Genomic DNA, 14397 nt, shown 5'->3' with positions numbered 1-14397 from the left:
TATATGTGTGTGTGTGTATACATTCATATATACAGGGAATATATTTGTGTTTCAATTGACAATATGAACAGCTGTTTATTGTGGCGGCTTTAGCCTATATAGGTTCTGTTTAGAAAATAATGTTATTTGTTCTGACACTGTGTGAAAGCATTGGTAAATTAGACTGTAAAATTACATTGTTTTGGTTTTGGTTGAGTTTGTGTGTAAAAGAAGTTCAAGCATTTTAAATTTATGTTAACTGGATGCATTTTGTGTCAAAGCAACTAGAAATGTGTTAATTGTATAGCCCACGAAGACGAATGTTGTGCTAACCGTGTTAAGAGTTTAGGAAACTTGTTAAATGTATTAAAAAAGTGTCATAGCAATTGTAAAAAACTGTAACTATATTTGTATATTTGTTTACAATACAGGCGCTTTGACCAGCTAAGCCACAGCGCCACAAAAATTGACTGTAAGAAACATTTGAAGAACATTTGAATAAGAAAAAATAATACACAACAAAAACCAGCATGTCAGGATGCAGAAAATGTTGACAAGATGGACGTGGTCTTTTAGAGTCTGGATGATCATGTCTCAAACCTGACCGGTAACCTGGCCTCTGTTCAAGATCAAAGCAAAAAATGTGTGAATTTATTTTTATTTAATCTATCCTTATTCATGTGTTTAATGTTTTTTGGAACCTCCAGTTTCATTACATCCAAACCCAGAGTCAGCTCGGAAAATGGAAATCAGGACAAACATATGCTATCGGCCATTGAAAGAGGTTCAGATCAGAAAGCCACTCTCCCATAATCTGAGGGAAAGGTGCAGTTTGGATTTGAACCTAGCACCTGCTGTTCCCAAGACAGGTGCTCTGGACAACTTAGTCTTAACACTAAAAGAAAAAAAACCTCTGAATACGATACTTCCAAACGCAGTTTCATCTAAGACAGTGGGGGGGAAGCAAAATTTACTGTGCTTTCTACTCAGTTACTTTGCACATGCATAAAGAGGCTCTTGTGCAACAAATCCAAAAGGCGTGATCTCAACAATAGGTGGCAGTTACTTTTCCCCAAAACCACAGGTTGCCTTTGAGTCATTCCTCAAGCCCACTAGGCCCTACACTGTTTTCTAATCTCCCTTATTTAAAACAGCTCAAGTCATCGGCGCAATGAAAGAAAGAAGCAAAACGGGATGGACAGATGCCTAAAATGTTAGAAACGCACCACACCTTAAGTCAGTGAAGAAAAAGAGCCAGGCTTGCGACTCTGGTGGGACTCAAACCCACAACCTTTGAATGGCTCAGCTCACAGCCTAGAAGTACAATGCACTATCCATTGTGCCACAGAGCCTGAGTGCTCTGCTGTCTCTAGCACTGTTGCACAGAAAGCACTTTTTAGTACTCCCTGGCTCATGAAAGAACAGCCAACTGCTGACAAGGCACTGCTGGGATTCTAACCCAGGATCTCCTGTTTACTAGACAGGCACTTTAAACAACTAAGCCACAGCGCCAAACAATTTTGACAGGAGCTAATTGTTTAATTGGAAAAAAGAAAAAAAAACTAACAACGGTAGCGCTGCATATGTGAATGTCTGGACTTGAAATATTAAAGTCCAATTGGTTGCCATTACCAAACTATGCTATATAAAGCCATCGTCCAAAGCCCTCTTGAACGAGCAGCGTTCTTAAGGATTTGAGTTTTGTTAAGAAACCGACTGCTAAACATCCCGCTGCGTAAACACTCGTCACTCTTAACAAAAAGCAACCCGGACACCTGTACATTAGGCACTGCTGGGATTTGAACCCAGGATCTCCTATTTACGAGACAGGCGCTTTGACCAACTAAGCCACAGCGCCAATGCCAAAAAGAAGGCAAGACATTTTTGCACACAGACTAAAAAAAGACAGCAAGTCTAAAAATGGCAAGCAAAGAGGTTGTTTAACTCTATTTGTCGCACTATTCATTACGCCTCAAAGCTATACATTTTTATAATTCATTCCGGTAAGCTCTATAAAACACACACATGCACCACCTGGACTATGGCGCTGCTGGGATTTGAGCCCACGATCTCATGTTCACAAAACAGGCGCTTTGACCAGCTAAGCCACAGCACCACAAAAATTCATAGTAAGAGACATTTGCCCGATAACAAAAATCGAAGAAGAAAAAATAATACACAACAAAAACCAGCATGTCAGGATGCAGAAAATGCTGTCAAGACGGACGCGGTCTTTTAGAGTCTGGATGATCATGTCTCAGACCTGACCGGTGTAGTGGCAATTTTCTTTAAAGAGGCGCTCTCTGTGGTCAAGAAACAAAGTCTTACCCGGGATGTCTTTTCAAAGTTTTATTCTTTGCAAAGAAGGTCACAGTCATACAGCAACAACAGTTTCTGCAGAGTGAGACACAGAAGTCAAGTGTGTTCACCCTTTTATCTGGTTTTTACTGCTTACAAAGTCAAACCCTAATAATGCCCATTCTGACGACAGTTTCTACAGAATGAGACACTGAAACAAAGTGTGTTCACTGTTTACATTTACATTTAGTCATTTAGCAGACGCTTTTATCCAAAGCGACTTACAAATGAGGACAAGGAAGCAATTTACACAACTAAGAGCAACAATGAATAAGTGCTATAGGCAAGTTTCAGGTCTGTAAAGTCTAAGAAGGGAAGTATTAGTAGTATTAAAATTTTTTTGAAATTTTTTTTTTTGGGTACAGTTATTGTGATATTCAGAGAGGCAATTGCAGATTAGGAAGTGAAGTGGAGACTAAATAGTTGAGTTTTTAGTCGTTTCTTGAAAATAGCGAGTGACTCTGCTGTTCTGATGCAGTTAGGGAGTTCATTCCACCAACTGGGCAGATTGAGCGTGAGCGAAAGTGATTTCTTCCCTCTTTGGGATGGAACCACGAGGCGACGTTCATTCACAGAACGCAAGTTTCTGGAGGGCACATAGATCTGCAGAAGTGAGAGCAGATAAGAAGGTGCTAGGCCAGAAGTCACTTTGTAGGCAAACATCAGAGCTTTGAATTTGATGCGAGCAGCAACTGGCAGCCAGTGCAAACGGACTAGCAGCGGAGTGACATGTGCTTGTTTAGGTCTATTGAAGACCACTCGTGCTGCTGCGTTCTGGAGCAGTTGAAGAGGCTTGATAGAGTTAGCTGGAAGCCCAGCTAGTAGAGAGTTGCAGTAATCCAGTTTGGAGAGAACAAGAGCTTGAACAAGGAGTTGAGCTGCATGTTCAGATAAGAAGGGTCGGATCTTTCTGATGTTATAGAGTGCGAATCTGCACGATCGAGCAGTTCTAGAAATGTGGTCAGAGAAGTTTAGTTGGTCATCAATCGTTACTCCAAGGCTTTTCTTTTTTTTTTTTTTTTTTTTTATGATTTATTTAACATTTTTCCATTTTACAAACATATCAAACAACCCTTACATAAATAATAATAGAAAAAAATGTATAAATATAAATACAAATAACATATTGATAAAAAAGTGAATAAATAAATTAAAATAAAAAAGAAGATAATAATAAAATGAAATAAACAATTAATGCGAGGCAGATGTCTACATTTATACAGTAATCTCAAATGTTACATTTCGAGTGATGAAAGATTACAAACTGATGTACTATTGTGATCAAAAGTTGAGGTGATCAGTCTAGATCCAGCTGGAGAGTTTTAACATATAAAGAAAGGGCATCCCAAATTTTGGCAAATGTTCTGTTAGGTCTTTGAAGGGAATATCTAATCTTCTCTAGTTTTACAAAATACAAAACATCTTTCAGCCACCGTACATGCGAGGGTGGCTGAGGGTTCTTCCAGTATAATAAAATGACACGCCTAGCAAGCAAAGTAAGAAAGGCCACGAAGTTTAAAAGGTAAGTGGGTAATGCATAATTATCCGGCATCACGCCAAACAGGCCAATAATGGGTGATGGTGTTATATCTATAGAAGTAATGGCTGAAAGAGACTGAAATACTGAGCCCCAAAATGAGGAAAGAGCTGGGCATGTCCAAAACATATGGGTTAAAGTACCTAAACCCAAATGACACCTATCACATTCTGGATCAATAGTTGGGTCGATCCGTGCGAGCCTACATTTCGACCAGTGTACTTTGTGAACCACTTTACACTGAATGAGGCAGTGACGTGCGCATATAGATGAAGAATGAACCCTGTCCAGAACTGCCTCCCATGTATCTTGATCTATTTCAATATTAAGGTCCGCAGACCAGCTGGTGCGGAGACTGTCACCTGGAAAAGACTGTAAATTTGCAAAAATACTGATTAGTTTAGAGATTAGGCCTTTACTGCTTGCTTCAAGACATAAAATATTGTCGATCTTCGATAGTTGAGGGACATTGGGAAAACCAGGGAAATGTTTACGAACATAGTCACGTACTTGTAAATATCTAAAAAAATGATTTCTCGGAATGTTATACAATGCATTCAGTTGGTCAAATGAGGCAAAAACACCTTCGATATAAAGATCTGCTACTGAGAGTATCCCTTGATTCTTCCAAGAGGCATATGCTCCATCCAATATAGATGGAGAAAACAATGGGTTTAGATGTATTGGGGCGGTTAAAGGGGTAGATTGAAAGCCAAAGTTACGTAAAAACTGAATCCAAATTTTAAGACTGTTTTTCACAATTATATTATCAGTGTATTTAAGTGGAGATAGCGTGATGGGAAAGCAGAGGAGAGCTTTTAAGTCCGAAGATCTACATGAGGCGTTCTCAATATTTAACCATGCTGGGGGACCGTCTAGATTTTTTTTTATTTTTCCAATATAATAAGGATCGTATGTTCGCAGCCCAATAATAAGACAAAAAATTAGGGAGGGCCATCCCACCCAAGCCCTTAGGTTTCTGTAGAATGTCCTTTCGAATCTTCGGGGTCTTACCATTCCACAAAAATTGAGAGATAGAACTATCTAATGTAGCGAAAAAAGATTTTGGGATAAAAATTGGAATACACTGAAAAAGGTATAAGAATTTAGGGAGTACATTCATCTTTACGCAGCTGATTCTGCCTGCCATTGATAATGGGAGAAGAGACCAGCGGCGAAAATCATGTGTGAGACGACTAAGCAATGGAGAAAAATTTTGGTCGAACAGCTCTTCAAATTTTTTTGTCACCTGTACACCCAAGTATTTGAAGCTGTGTAAAGTGGCCTTAAATGGCAAGGAGGATAAAGGGTATTCAGAGGCAGCATTATTAATAGGCATTGCTTCACTTTTAGTCAGATTTAATTTGTAGCCTGAAATTTTGCCGAATTCTGTTAGCAATGCAAGCACCACTGGGATAGAGCTGGCCGGGTCAGCAATGAACAGCAAAAGGTCGTCTGCATACAAGGATAATTTATGGTCAACTCCCCCCCTAGTGATGCCCAACATTGAACTGCCTCTAATTGCAATGGCCAAAGGTTCGATAGCCAGAGCGAACAGAAGAGGGGAGAGTGGGCATCCTTGCCTTGTTCCTCTCCCAAGAGGGAAGTATTTTGAGTAGTAATTATTTGTGCGTACGCAGGCTAAAGGGGAAGTATACAAAAGCTTTATCCAAGATATAAAATAATCACCCACTCCAAATTTTTTAAGAGTGTAAAATAAAAAATCCCACTCAACTCTGTCGAAAGCCTTTTCAGCGTCCATGGATATAATTAACTCTGGAGTCTTTTTATGTGGGCTAGTGTAAAGAATATTTAAGAGACGTCTGATGTTGTGAAAAGACTGCCTATTTTTAATGAAACCAGTCTGATCTGGGGAGATTATAGCTGGTAGTAGTGGTTCCAAGCGACATGCTAGTATCTTAGCAAGTACTTTTACATCTGCACACAGTAGAGAAATAGGACGATAATTATTACACTGAAGGGGGTCCTTATCTTTTTTAAGAATTAAGGAGATGGAGGCTACTCCAAGGCTTTTCACCATTTTGGGTGCAGTAATGGTTGCCCCATCCATCTGGATTGAAAAGTTATGGTGTAGAGTCGAGTTGGCAGAAACTACAAGCATTTCCGTTTTTGCGAGGTTCAGCTGAAGATGATGATCTTTCATCCAGTGTGAAATAACCAACAGGCAGGCTGAGATGCGAGCTGGAACCGAGGGATCATCAGGGATCATCTGTTCTATCTAGTTTGTACTGCTTGCAAGGTCAAATCCTAATAAGGCCCATTCTGTACATGCGTCAGGTGCTCCGCTGATTCTGCTGTAAGTTTCCACTACACATGTTTATCTAAAAATGAATTTCCATTACAATTCCTCTCTTTTTATCATTCATTGATAACTCATTAATAAATTCATTTTTCAATTGATTTCTAAACATCACATTTACACTCTTCTCTCGATTTTTAAGCAAATGATCACTCTTTTAAGACTTGTTACAGAACATACCAACTCATGCAGTTTGCTGTTTTTGTTTGGATAGACCCAAAATACATATAAGCAAACAGATAGTTATCTCAAATTTCAAAAAGTCAGGTCTGTTAATATTTTCCCTATTAAGTAACAGCTGTCACCTAAAATTTTGTTCTCAATTTGTTTAAGGTTTTTCTTTATCCATATCCATGTAGCTACTGTTATCGTCAAAGTCACAATCAAAATCATCACCCATGTCAATGTTCATACCTTCTTCATTCACGGCCATCTTTACCATCTGATGGGATGTTGTAGATGTAATCTGTCTGCCCACTGACCATGATACAAATCTGAATATACATGGCAGACAACATAATATCACTAGACCCACCCCCAATACAGGTAACACCACAGTAAAGGCCCAGTAGATCCAGTTTCCCCTCTTAAACAACAGCCAATCTAGCCATGAGTTGTTAGCGTTCTTAGGCTCTTTTACGGCCATTCTCATGTGGGCTACAATCTCAGAAATGGTTTGTTGGAAACAGGTTAATGAAAACAGCAGAACACTCAGTAATGATACTAGCAACGTCAGTACATACTCCACGCCCTTCGAAATCGATGGCAATTAATCTTATCCATCTTCAGCTTTGATGACGTTTAAGCACAGCTTATTCACCTCTCTTTTGGTCGCTTTCTCCTCCGTCTGTTTGCTGTTTGGTGTTGTATGCAGAAGTTACTGTTTCACACACACACCTCTTAACTTTTTTGTTGCTTTGTTGCAGCTGTGACCTTGCTTTACTCAGATAGCAGCCTGCTGTTTTCTTCAGATAGCTTCAGAAAGCTTCAGAGCTTCAGAGACTCTTTCTCTCCTACTCCCTCGTGGAATCCTTCTCAGGTGATGGAACTTTCCTGCAGTGCCCAGCATGCACCCACGTCGCCCGCTCTGCGACCTTCACCGCTGTCTCAGTGGTCAGTAGCACTTAATAATAATAATAATAATTCCTTACATTTATATAGCGCTTTTCTGGGCACTCAAAGCACTTTACACACAATGGGGGGAATCTCCTCACTTGAAATGGACCCAGCCAGCGTTTCGCTCTCCAGCTCTTTCTCCTCAGGTCCCTGATCACCACGAAATCGCCAGGCCTCAGACTGTGCAGTGGTCTCTCAGGCCCTGTTGGAGGTGGATGAGATTGTGGAACTTTTATCGCTCTGGCCACATTATGTGTTTATGTGTGTTGCAAATTACACATCGTCTACAGAAATTGTCCGCAAATGCAGTGAACCCCTTTGTGAAACACAGTTCCCTCATTTCCGCAACCATTGCTGTTTTTGACACATGATCTTTACCGTGAAGTGATTTCGCATAATGTTGGAAAAATATTTTTGGTAAACACGCCTTGCCCTCAGCACACTTCCACACATTATCTTTCATCACACAGCCAGACTGTCTCAACTTGTTCTTCTCTAGCCCCGTCGCAAAGGTCTGCATATCCTGCAAAGAAGAACACACGTCATTGTTATCACCAACAGATAGCAAAGAACATTCAGAGTTGTCCTTGTCGTGGGACGCCGCGACTTTTGCTGCTCCATCTGCCCTGGAGTTACCTACAGAAACAGAATCTTTATTGTTAGTATGCGCTGCGCATTTACAATTGGCCAGTTTGTCAGGTAGTAAAATCGCATCCAGCAGCGCAGTCACTAAAGGAGCATAGAGTATTGGTTGACCATCAGACTTTAGAATTTTTCTGTGTTTCCACAGAGCCCCAAAATCATGAGCTACCCCAAATGCATATCTTGAGTCAGTGTGAATTGTAGCCTCTTTTTCTGCCATTAATTTACATGCTTCTGTCAACGCCACGAGCTCTGCGGCCTGTGCCGAATAGTGCCTTGGTAATTTCCCAGAGGTCACCACATCAAATTCAGTTGTTACAGCGTAACCAACCTTATTCTGGCCTGTTTGTGGATCTTTAAATGCTGAACCATCCCCAAAGAGGGCATTGTCACAATTTTCAAGTGGTTCATCAGAAAGGTCCGGTCGTGGCGAACACACCTGTTCAAGTGCTGTTAAACAACAACGATGCTCTTCCCCATCCTCCTCAGTAGGAAGAAGAGTAGCTGCATTCAAACCAGTACATCGGTTAACAGTCACATTTGACATATCTAACAAGATAGTGTGATATCTCAGCCAGCGTTCTGTTGACAGATGCAATGTTTTTTGTTCTCGGAGTATCATGGACACAAATTGTGGCACCATCAGTATCAGATCAGAATAACCAACAAAATCTCTTGAAGCCATAACAGCTTTTTCCACAGCCGCCAGTGCTCTTAAGAAACGTGGCAGGCCTGCTGCTACAGGGTCAAGTTTGCTCAAAGTAGGCCACAGGTCACAGTCTACCTCCATGGTCCTGTAGGAGTAATGACGTCATGAAACCACTTCTTTCATCTATCATCTGAACAAATGGTTTTGTTGGTACAGGCAAACCCAATGCAGGGGCTTCAGCCATTTGTAATTTCATGTTTACAAATGCCTGATCTACCTCTGTCGACCACTCTAGTTTATCAGTGGATTTCATTCCCTTCCCTAATGTTAGGGCTCTCAGGGGTTGTTCCAAAATTGCATAATTTGGAATAAATGTGCGACAATATGAGCACATACCCAAAAAAGACAACATTTGTTTTTTTGTTAATGGTTTTGGTAAATTTTTTATACCACTCACCCTTTTTTCTTTTTTTCCTTTGTTTGACAGCTGCATTTACTGCTTGTAAATCCTGTACAAACGCCATTCTGTAGGCATCCTATTATCCCTTATCTTTTTTACAGGAAAAATAGGGGTGCGAACCTCAGAATTGTTGCATGGTACAATAACACCCTGTTCCAGTAAAGCTTCAAATACTGGGGTAATGCCCTCAATGGCTTCCCTTTTCAAAGGATATAATCTGTAATAATCTGAGGTCTGTAATCAGATTTTGCAGTGATTGTCACTGGATCACAACCTTTGATTAAACCAACATCATATTTGCTTTTTGCCTACAGTTCACTTGGCATTTCTGCTAAAGCTGGGTGTATGTCTGCAGCGTTAAAATCAACCATGCAAGAATTCTTCACGCACACTTTGTCAATAGCAGTCACAGTTCTTGAAACAGCTGTTTCAGTTTCACTGCCCACCCTCTCTGCTCTCCCAGTCTTCGGCTTTAACACTGCTTCACAAACGGGCCTAAATCAGCCCAAGACTGATGTTTACCCTTGCAAACTGATATGTGAGGCACAGCCTGTGCTGAGATAGAATGAAAGCTGCTTTTCTGACAGAGACACTGAAACTGCACACAGACTATCCTTTCAGTACATTTTCTCTAAAATCAACGTTTCATTCACATTTGTCTCAAACCAAGCTTTCTCAAATTCCTCATCTGTAAATTACGACATGTGATGTGCAATGCAGTTCACCAAGAGACATATCAATGTCGAAACGTTTTACTCAATCTTTAGCCAATTTGCAGATTACATCAGCCCATTGATTGTTTTCAATGAGTCTGTGATACAACCAGCAAACAACAAAATTCCTCCTTTTTTTCCACTCTCACACCTGAGAAGTCTGCTGTTAGAACTAAGCTTAGTTTACACAAAATATCCCCTCCAATGAGTGGTATCAGACATTTTGGCAAACAAACAAATGTGTGGTTGAAAATTTTACCCCCCTCTGTCTCACAGGTCAGCAGAGCTGTAAATCGCTCGATCACTGTATGACCAGATGCAGACATCTCGTGAAATTTGTTTTTCAAAGGTATTTCACACTGTAGGTCACATGGTCGTATGCTAGATCTGCTAGCTCCACTATCAGCTACAAACTCAACCAATGTATTCTCAATCAACATAGAATATTTTGGCATATTTAAAAAATGCTTCACAAAAAAAAAACAATGCCATTTCATCAGAAAAATGATCAACATTACTGTGATCAAAATTACAGTGGGAAATGCAAGCTTTTTCTTCATTGGAGAGAGCCAAAAGTATGTCAGTGTATGTGAATATGTGTGTATAAAAATGTGTCTGCATTTAAACTTGTTAGTAAAAATATGTTCACTTCCCTTTACTGTAGCTGTTGGCTGCTTGCCCAGACCCTCTCTGTTCTGCTTTTCCCTCTCTGCACATCAGATCCTTGATGTTGGTTTGCGCCTTTCGGGTCAATCCTTAGCCCAAAGTCCATCTAAGTGGCAAGCGCAGACATTTGGTACAGTTTCTCTTTACGTGCACCACAGGCTCTGCAGGTTTCATCGCCATCCATCACATTCCAGTTTCTCCATCTTCTGGTATCTTTCTCACCCTTGACACCTTTGTCGCCTTTGAACTTGTGATCAATATCTTTGGCTACGCATTCAGGCTAAAGTCTTTAACTCTCTCTGCCACCATATCAGAGTGATAAAGTAACACTGACAAAGCACCGCGTCAATTTCTTTGCGCCAAAGTTTATGCAGCGTAGCAATGTCCCTGGCAGCCTTAATGGGCACTTTAGACTGTAGGTTTTAAGGCGTTTGCGATCAAGGTATTGTCCACAAAAGCTCGGAAAAGCATGTGAACAAAACAATGGACAAGGGCTTTAATGCAAGTGCACCGAAAGGGGATCAAAAGAACTGTCTTGGAATGCCGTGTAGTGGAATGTCCTGGGATGCCGTTGATTTTTAAGGCAATGGGATTCGCAGGACTTTTCGTCAAATCCTCGCACAACTTTAATTCATACCATTTGACAGATCCACGCCGAACGTCAAGCGACACCGTGATAGGAATGGGAGCATCTTACCATCATTGCTTCAGACTCAGGAAATGTTCTTGAAACTTCACACCACCTGGCCTCCAGAGGAGCTGTAGCTTTTTTTGCCCCGGGGAAGCATGATCCACACGGAAAAGAATAAAATATGCTGGCCAGTCATCTAAGCGCTTCCAAGTGCCAAAAGGTAGCACCTTGCCCCGTGTGAGGCTCGAACTCACGACCTTCAGATTATGAGACTGACGCGCTGCCTACTGCGCCAACGAGGCAGACTATTGAACCTGGGCAAACTGGGAAACACCAGCTTCCATGTCACGGTGCTGCGGAGTGGCTCCCAGGAGACAGCTTAGGTCAGGCAAGCATGTCAGGATGGCCGAGCGGTCTAAGGCGCTGCGTTCAGGTTGCAGTCTCCTCTGGAGGCGTGGGTTCGAATCCCACTTCTTACAAACCTAATCTTTGGCTACGCGCTCAGGCTCAAGTCTTTAACTCTCTGGCACCATGTCCGAGTGATACAGTAACACTGACAAAGCACCGCATCAATCTCGTTGTGCCAAAATTTATGCAGCGTAGCAATGTCCCTGGCAGCCTTAATGAGCTCTTTAGACTGTAGGTTTTAGGGCGTTTGCAATCAAGGTATTGTCCACAAAAACTCGGAAAAGCATGTGAACAAAACAATGGACGAGGGCTTTAATGCAAGTGAACCAAAAGGGGATCAAAAGTACTGTCTTGGAATGCCATGTAGTGGAATGTCCTGGGATGCCGTTGATTTTTAAGGCAATGGGATTCGCAGGACTTTTCGTCAAATCCTCGCACAACGTTAATTCATGACATTTGACAGATCCACGCCGAACGTCAAGCGACACCGTGATAGGAATGGGAGCATCTTACCATCATTGCTTCAGACTCAGGAAATGTTCTTGGAACTTCACACCACCTGGCCTCCAGAGGAGCTGTAGCTTTTTTTGCCCCGGGGAAGCATGATCCACACGGAAGGGAATAAAAAATGCTGGCCAGTCATCTAAGCGCTTCCAAGTGCCAAAAGGTAGCACCTTGCCCCGTGTGAGGCTCGAACTCACGACCTTCAGATTATGAGACTGACGCGCTGCCTACTGCGCCAACGAGGCAGACTGTTGGACCTGGGCAAACTGGGAAACACCAGCTTCCATGTCACGGTGCTGCGGAGTGGCTCCCAGGAGACAGCATAGGCCAGGCAAGCATGTTAGGATGGCCGAGCGTTCAAAAGCGCTGCGTTCAGGTCGCAGTCTCCTCTGGAGGTGTGGGTTCGAATCCCACTTCTGACAAACCTAATCTTTGGCTACGCGTTCAGGCTCAAGTCTTTAACTCTCTGGCACCATGTCCGAGTGATACAGTAACACTGACAAAGCACCGCATCAATCTTGTTGTGCCAAAATTTATGCAGCGTAGCAATGTCCCTGGCAGCCTTAATGGGCTCTTTAGACTGTAGGTTTTAGGGCGTTTGCAATCAAGGTATTGTCCACAAAAACTCGGAAAAGCATGTGAACAAAACAATGGACGAGGGCTTTAATGCAAGTGAACCAAAAGGGGATCAAAAGTACTGTCTTGGAATGCCATGTAGTGGAATGTCCTGGGATGCCGTTGATTTTTAAGGCAATGGGATTCGCAGGACTTTTCGTCAAATCCTCGCACAACGTTAATTCATGACATTTGACAGATCCACGCCAAACGTCAAGCGACACCGTGATAGGAATGGGAGCATCTTACCATCATTGCTTCAGACTCAGGAAATGTTCTTGGAACTTCACACCACCTGGCCTCCAGAGGAGCTGTAGCTTTTTTTGCCCCGGGGAAGCATGATCCACACGGAAAAGAATAAAATATGCTGGCCAGTCATCTAAGCGCTTCCAAGTGCCAAAAGGTAGCACCTTGCCCCGTGTGAGGCTCGAACTCACGACCTTCAGATTATGAGACTGACGCGCTGCCTACTGCGCCAACGAGGCAGACTGTTGGACCTGGGCAAACTGGGAAACACCAGCTTCCATGTCACGGTGCTGCGGAGTGGCTCCCAGGAGACAGCTTAGGTCAGGCAAGCATGTCAGGATGGCCGAGCGGTCTAAGGCGCTGCGTTCAGGTCGCAGTCTCCTCTGGAGGCGTGGGTTCGAATCCCACTTCTTACAAACCTAATCTTTGGCTACGCGTTCAGGCTCAAGTCTTTAACTCTCTTTCACCATGTCCGAGTGATACAGTAACACTGACAAAGCACTGCATCAATCTCGTTGTGCCAAAGTTTTTGCAGCGTAGCAGTGTCCCTGGCAACCTTAATAGGCTCTTTAGACTGTAGGTTTTAGGCGTTTGCGATCAAGGTATTGTCCATGAAAGTTCGGAAAAGCATGTGAACAAAACAATGGACAAGGGCTTTAATGCAAGTGAACCAAAAGGGGATCAAAAGTACTGTCTTGGAATGCCATGTAGTGGAATGTCCTGGGATGCCGTTGATTTTTAAGCAATGGGATTCGCAGGACTTTTCGTCAAATCCTCGCACAACGTTAATTCATGACATTTGACAGATCCACGCCGAACGTCAAGCGACACCGTGATAGTAATGGGAGCATCTTACCATCATTGCTTCAGACTCAGGAAATGTTCTTGGAACTTCACACCACCTGGCCTCCAGAGGAGCTGTAGCTTTTTTTGCCCCGGGGAAGCATGATCCACACGGAAGGGAATAAAAAATGCTGGCCAGTCATCTAAGCGCTTCCAAGTGCCAAAAGGTAGCACCTTGCCCCGTGTGAGGCTCAAACTCACGACCTTTAGATTATGAGACTGACGCGCTGCCTACTGCGCCAACGAGGCAGACTGTTGGACCTGGGCAAACTGGGAAACACCAGCTTCCATGTCACGGTGCTGCGGAGTGGCTCCCAGGAGACAGCATAGGTCAGGCAAGCATGTTAGGATGGCCGAGCGGTCTAAGGCGCTACATTCAGGTCGCAGTCTCCTCTGGAGGTGTGGGTTCGAATCCCACTTCTGACAAACCTAATCTTTGGCTACGCGTTCAGGCTCAAGTCTTTAACTCTCTGGCACCATGTCCGAGTGATACAGTAACACTGACAAAGCACCGCATCAATCTTGTTGTGCCAAAATTTATGCAGCGTAGCAATGTCCCTGGCAGCCTTAATGGGCTCTTTAGACTGTAGGTTTTAGGGCGTTTGCAATCAAGGTATTGTCCACAAAAACTCGGAAAAGCATGTGAACAAAACAATGGACGAGGGCTTTAATGCAAGTGAACCAAAAGGGGATCAAAAGTACTGTCTTGG

The 14397-nt window shown here is 42.6% G+C and overlaps 1 protein-coding gene, 1 long non-coding RNA gene and 4 other non-coding genes across 6 annotated transcripts in view; 1 reads left to right on the top strand and 5 right to left on the bottom strand.

The window, feature by feature from the left end:
- Positions 1-10664, bottom strand: part of LOC148682319 (uncharacterized) — a 164832-nt gene extending 154168 nt beyond the window's left edge. The window contains exon 1 of the long non-coding RNA XR_015942885.1: positions 6305-10664. This is a non-coding gene — a long non-coding RNA (uncharacterized LOC148682319). The remainder of the gene's footprint in view (positions 1-6304) is intronic.
- Positions 1-14397, top strand: part of LOC110439496 (uncharacterized) — a 484284-nt gene that overhangs the window by 37426 nt on the left and 432461 nt on the right. The gene's annotated exons all lie outside the window — the stretch shown is intronic.
- Positions 1764-1837, bottom strand: trnat-cgu (transfer RNA threonine (anticodon CGU)). The gene has a single exon. It is a non-coding gene; the product is annotated as a tRNA-Thr (tRNA).
- On the bottom strand, positions 11301-11373 carry trnam-cau (transfer RNA methionine (anticodon CAU)). The gene has a single exon. It is a non-coding gene; the product is annotated as a tRNA-Met (tRNA).
- On the bottom strand, positions 12156-12228 carry trnam-cau (transfer RNA methionine (anticodon CAU)). Its single transcript has one exon. It is a non-coding gene; the product is annotated as a tRNA-Met (tRNA).
- Positions 13011-13083, bottom strand: trnam-cau (transfer RNA methionine (anticodon CAU)). The gene has a single exon. It is a non-coding gene; the product is annotated as a tRNA-Met (tRNA).

Source organism: Danio rerio, chromosome 4, assembly GCF_052040795.2.
Source record: "Danio rerio strain M-AB ecotype USA chromosome 4, GRCz13ab, whole genome shotgun sequence".
Lineage (NCBI taxonomy): Eukaryota > Metazoa > Chordata > Actinopteri > Cypriniformes > Danionidae > Danio > Danio rerio.
This window is presented reverse-complemented; position numbering and strand designations above follow the sequence as displayed.